This window comes from Centroberyx affinis, unplaced genomic scaffold (genome assembly GCF_046629955.1).
Source record: "Centroberyx affinis isolate AG114_WGS23_722 - 3 ecotype Tasmania unplaced genomic scaffold, CSIRO-AGI_Caff_v1 ptg001667l_1, whole genome shotgun sequence".
Taxonomy (NCBI): domain Eukaryota; kingdom Metazoa; phylum Chordata; class Actinopteri; order Beryciformes; family Berycidae; genus Centroberyx; species Centroberyx affinis.
In genome coordinates this window covers 358,004-364,622 of record NW_027280092.1, presented here as the reverse complement: position 1 = coordinate 364,622, position 6,619 = coordinate 358,004, and positions in this window count along the sequence as shown.

The window sequence follows — 6,619 nt, the reverse complement described above, 5'->3', positions numbered from 1 at the left end:
GAGATGGCTTTGGAGTGATAAGTCTCCCTACTGAGAATTGAACAAATATACTTATTAATTTATTGAACTGCTTGTCTGTTATACTCTGTGTTGCTAAGGCAAAAGATGTAAAAATCTGATGAAAGCTGTGATCCTATCTTCAGGCTGCCTGGTGTCTGATAGACTGGTGTTGTCTTCTTACCCTGCTTCCCTCTTTATATAAGGTTCTGCCGACCCATACATGGAAATAGGACATGAGATTAAACATACGATTTGAAAAAGAGATCCGAACAATATTTGGGACGAGAGGTGTGGGCATGATAGACCTATGAGATCTGTTGTTGTTGCAAGAGGGAAGAAGAGGGGTTGAACACTGACTACATTTTTGGCATCATCCAGAGTTGCATCTCCTGATTTGGAGCTTAAAAGCTCATGAGTTATTTACATGATGCTCATGGAAATTAGATATCAATGCTTGTTCCCTTTTTCTGTGTCAGTGCGGGGCTTCCTAATCTGTTAGGAAAATCACATTTGTACTACAAACTTATACTCACCTACTACTCACTAAAATGGCATGTTGAGCTTTACATTTCCAGCAGCATGTTGGTTAAACAACTGAGGCTGTCATGTTCTTAAGCTTTATCAGAGGTACAAAAAGAGAAGGCTAGCCTTATTTGGTAGTTATTTAGTACTACTGATGTGCACTTGCAGCTGTATTGTACAAGACACTTGCATAATTTATATGGTCACCCTTGAAAGCCCAATCTTTGTCCTCTATTGTCTGTCTGTCTGTCTGTCTCTATCTATCTATCTATCTATCTATCTATCTATCTATCTCTCGCCATAATGGCATCACTGGCCATCCTGAAGTCTGTGATGAAGAACCAGGAATTTAAGCATATTTTCTTATTGTTTGACAAGTATTATGATTACACAGTCGAGAACAGTGCTTAATTTGTAAATTATGAGGTCCCGGAACACCAAGGGGTCGGTGTTCCCGCGAGTCGGTCTGGAGGGAAAAGGTTCCGGAACATATCGAGACAACAGCGCATTGGAGGCACGGTGGTGCTCAGTGCAGCCATATAGCTTACTCAGTGGTGTAGTGGTGCCTGGAGAAGTGGGTATACTCTTAGTTTATGCCCCGATTTTTTTTTTAAAGCGGCCCGTCCAGCAAAGAATAAACGCCCTGTGTCATAAACAGTGACATGTAAGACTACTCTTGCATATTTAGTTCACCCAAAAATGGGCCAGTAGGCTAGTATTTGCACATTGTCACTTCTACTGCTTGACTTCAGGGGGTAAGGATCATTATGAAATTAACATTAGCCACAGAAGAGGTGCAGATTTTGCAATCAATACTGGCCCACAGACTATAGGGTGAGACAACTACATAATTATGCATTTTGAGTGAATTATTCCTTATTCCTTAGTCCATCCACTCATGAAAATTGGACAACTATTCTCTCACCTTGCAAGTAGTCTATGGGCCAGTAGTTTCTTTTGTAAGCTGTCTCTCGGAACAGCTGATTTGCAACAGATAGTGTAGGCCAGAGTGTGCCACCATTATAAAATTAACATTATTTGTCAGGGGGCAGTTTGCAAATATTACTCTGTTAATTTCGTTGACGAATAATTTTCATCATAGTTTTCGTCAACGACATTTTTTCATTGATGAAAACGAGATAACTAAATAAAAAATAATTTATGATGACAAAAACTATCACGAAATATATTGACAATTTCGTCAACGAATAAAAATGAGACGAAAATGTTAGGGTGAGACAGACAAGAGATCCACACAGAAGTAGTCTCTTTGTGCGGTCCCTCTCTCTCCCTCTCTCTCTCTCTCTGTCGTGCTCTCTCTCCCTCTCTCTCTCTCTCTGTCACGCTCTCTCTCGCTCTGTCTCGCTGTCTCTCTCGCTCTCTCTCTGTCTCTCGCGCTCTCTCTGTCGCACTCTCTTTCTCTCTCTCCCTCGCGCTCTCTCTCTCTCTGTCTCGCTCTCTCTCTGTCTCTCGCGCTCTCCCTCTCTCTCTCTCTCTCTCACTTTCTCTCTCGCTCTTTGCAGCACATTACTGAATGATGCGCATCAGAGGGGATTTAGAAGTGGGTATACGCAATGCTGAGTGAAAAATAAGTACTGTAGGTATACGCCGTATATCTGCGTATACCCTGCACTACACCACTGAGCTTACTGTAGACCTAACCGCCTAAACATTACTAAATGACCGACTGTATGACCTTAGAGCTCCGACTACTGGGGACCTATAACAATTTGATTTGATTATTGCATAGGCTACATAATGCTCATTTTGTCCAAAACGATGGGTTTTTACAAACCTGCCCTTCAAGTAGTGGACTAAAGATATAACTGCTCTGTGCACAACATAACAAGCGCGAATTTGCAATAGCTGCAACCATGTATGTGCATGCATACACGCGTGGGGGAATTTTTGTGGACCAACCAACTGACCGACCGACCAACAGAGCGAGCTATAGAGCTGCTGGTCGCAGCTAAAAATGCCCACACTTGGCTGTGAGACATCCTAATCATACATAAACACATCAAGGAAACTGCAATGGCAAATTCTGTCTCGAGTAGTTGCGCATTAATATTCAACACAAATACTTTCATAGGATATCTATTCTGAATGTAGGAAACAATGTCAGTGAATTATGAAATGACAGCAATAAAACGTGTCATGGTCGTGCCATACAGCTAGAAGTCGGCCTAAATGCGACACTCAGCTGGACCGCGCTGGTTTTGAAATGCCCACATTGATGTGGGGCTTACAGCCCTTCATGTCAACCAATTATATTACCAATTATTTCTGGACACTCAACATAACATGCGCAATTGCCCACATATTTAACTGCGGGACTTACAGGTCCGCACTCCAAATAAGTTATTTTTTCATCTATGCAAATATGAATTTAGATGTTGTTGTCCCAGCAGAGAACTGTAACACGTTTACAAACAAAAAAAACATGCTTACCTTGTCTAATTTTTGTGATTCTGTTCTCTCTGCAAAATGCATCTGTGCTTACCTGCGAGTGCCTTGTGCCTTGTCCTTACTCATGTCTGAACCCCTCTTTATATATACATTCAGTAGGCAGTGCTCTGACATGCAGCCACCCTATAAGGAAAGGCCAGGAAACAAAGAACGCTCATCAAAAAAATGAAGATCTGTATTTGGAGATATAGGTGTGAACAACTGTAGTGACCAGTGTTGTAACCATTGGCTACTGAAATTGAGGTGGTCTTAGCTCAGCATCTATTTCAGTTGTCTCCTTCTAGTGACTTAAAAGACAGTGACGTCTGATTAATGATTATACTGACAGAAATTATTGTCACTGATATGTGAAGACGTCTGACTTGTTTGGTTACATAAAATAATTTGGGAAACCAACAACACACTTGATTTTCTGAAATAAGATTGTAGATCTATTCCAGAATGTTGATTCAAGGAACAACATGCTATTTTCATAGTTTCATTTGCCACTTCATTTAAACTTATTTCAAGATTGAGTATTCAACCTCTAGACAACTGCACCTGTTCTCCTGTCTCTTGTCACCTATTTACCATGAGTGTATCTACCACAGTAACCATTGTCAGATGTGGCTGTCTACACACAGTAATGTTGTTTCTCTCTCTTTATCCTTGAGGACAAAGATAAACTTGTGAATTTTTTAATTGGATTCCTTCTACTGGCTGTGATGCCCTTTTATGCATCTCAGGACTGGACCTCCCCCTGTTTATTCTGAAGGATCAGGTGTGACAGCAGCTGTCAGCTGTTAAAGGTTTCAGTGTCCATACTGTAAATAAATACATTTAGGTCATACAGAACACTCAGCACCTTCCGTTGGTAATGGCTATGGGTCAATGATTCTAATATTGTCACATTGTCAGGGCTGTTTTTTTTTCGGGAAGAGATCCTTAAATCAATGTGTTAATTGAGTAGACCACCTGAAGACCTCCTCAAGAAGCACACAAGCCCTTTTGACTTTAACACCTTCACACCTCAGGGTGTACCATGACCTTCTGGGTCTTGACGGTTAGTTGTCTGCACCAAACATACCATCCTCGGCACACCAAGGGTGGTGTTGAGGTCCTCATTCCCAGCTGTCTTGTGGCCTCCTACAGTCAACACTTTTGATGGGGCTTCATCATCCTTCCTATATGGAATAGGGACCATGGTGTGCTTTTCGAGCAGTTGCTTGAACAGATATGGAATATGAACAAACAGGCACGTTTTGAGACATAGTTTTGTTTTTCATAGATTACTAACTAATTATTTTGTTTGTTATTAATTACTGAATCAAAAACATGCATGTTGATCAAACTTTTCCTGATGTAAAATGGACCTTCTGTAAAGTTTAATGAGGTTCATGGCACAAATAGACACCCATCCACCTGACTATGTTTGTCTCTCAACAGATTGACACTGATGCTGCATGACCATTGTTCCCGAATGAGGCTGAAGCCCTGGTTTCCATGAGGCAGATGGGTGTCTTTAGGGGGTGAGTGAGTGATTTGGTCAGACAAAAACATAATGTTGCTGTACAGTAATCCGTTAATAATGCAAAATAATAAGGACTTTTGCCTAGGTAGTCCTAGCCACCCGAGCAGCTGCAATTTTAAATATGGTCTCCTCTAAGACTGGCTGCAATTCACTTTCAATTCAATCATATAAGGGAGTGAGGGTTTCTTTAAAATTCAAATATTGAAACAATTTTAGCTTGACAAGGGTGCCAACAAAACACAATTAGCTACTGTATCAATGACAACTTTTCTGGAACATGGGACTCAAAGAGGGAAAATCAAAATATGGAAGAAACATTTTACTTTAAAGAGTGATGACATGCATCAGCCAGTGACCATTATAGTTTCTCTGATGACAGTTTTGAGTTATGCACGTTACCTTAACCGACCTTGTTGGCCAGCTAAATATTCATCACTAACTTTGGCATCATCAAGTCCACTAAAAATGTAATCCCAAACTTGAAGTAACCAGAGACTTTAAATAGATGTTTTACTCAAAAGAATAACAGGGATGTTGCTGTCATGGTACCAGTGACCACCTAGTGTATGCTGCTTTAAGGTTTTTGTTGCTTCCTTCAAGGGTCCCGCTGGACAAGGCATACTGCAGTAAGATCTGCAGGTAATGGTAATTAGTCAGCCAAGAATTTCTTTAGTCAGGCACACCCTGAAATGGCATTAACATTTTATGTTCAGTATTTTATTAATTTTCTGGGGTTTTTTTTTATCTCAAGTTAATGTCAGCAGCTATGTCTCAAGGATGTTTATCCAAGTGGATGAATCAGAAGTATAAGGAAAACATTCTATGTCTGCCATAATCTCTTGTGGACATTATAGCTCTTCAGAATTTATTCTCCTGTCATGTTTTGATATGCACTACACCAATACTTTAGGGTTGCTTTGAATCAATTATTTAATAATACTCTTATTTGTTATACGTAGTATTTTGTATTCATGAATTCAGCTCCATATCTACGCTGGACACTTCTACCTTCATGGGGGTCAAGACATGGGGGGTGTTCTAATAGTTTGCATTAATGCTGAGTACATTACTATGGTAGTGCCTATTGTGCATCTTATAAGTGACACTATGACTTCTTTAAGTACTTAATGTATTGTCTTATCACATTCTATTTATAGATTACCAATAAGAGTCAGCCAAAAGGTTTCCAGACTCATGTCTTGAAATCTAATCGTGGATTAGGAGGTGTTTATAGCACATTGTTTCCTTCCTTTTGTCCTTGAGCACAGAGGTAACCACATGACATTCCTAGTGACTGTCTTTGGCACACTGAGATAGATAGCTTCTGGTGCACAATGACAGGATATTAAACTGACTGTAGCAAATGATAGATTGCAGTGCCATATTAAGGTGTTCAGTCAAATCTCAAAACCCTTCACTCTCTAACCCTTCAAATTCAATTTTGGAAGGTTTTTTGTGTTTATGAGGCAAACTTGTAACTATGGATTGATCCACCAATGGTTTGTTAAAAGTCCATACCGGTATCATGATATACCACTGACCCTGTTTTGCCTGAGAGACATCTTTAGCACACCTTGCTGCTTCTCTCCTGCTGATGTATTTCCTCCACAACCATCTTTCTTTTCCCTGACATAGGCTAGTTGCCTTACTCCATAAAGGTTGCCCTAAGCCTAGTCCTAGTCCTCCCCGCCCTTGCTGTACCTGCCCCACAATATTCCTATGCCTGAGCACTGACTGTGCCTGCTGAACTGCTTCTCATGGGTTCCATTTTCGCCCTGCTGATACAATAGGTGCCACAGTGCTGTTCGGTCTTTGAGCTCTGTCAGAGTCACATCCAATTTTACTTGAGCACATTTAAACTCCTCTCTCAGGCTAGATATAGAGTACAGTTATAAAATCCCTTTCCCATACAAAGCTACACTAATAAGACACTGTGGGACTCCAAACTATTTCCTAACATGCAAGCTAATTAGACTCTCTAACTTCTCTACCTTTGATATACAGTAGGTTTCTCATATACTGTCAAGGACCACATTTGTCAAGGCAACAGGCCAAATTGTAGGCACCACATCTATAATTTGTCTGGTAGTCCTGACTTCTCTATGCCCTTAGTGCCTC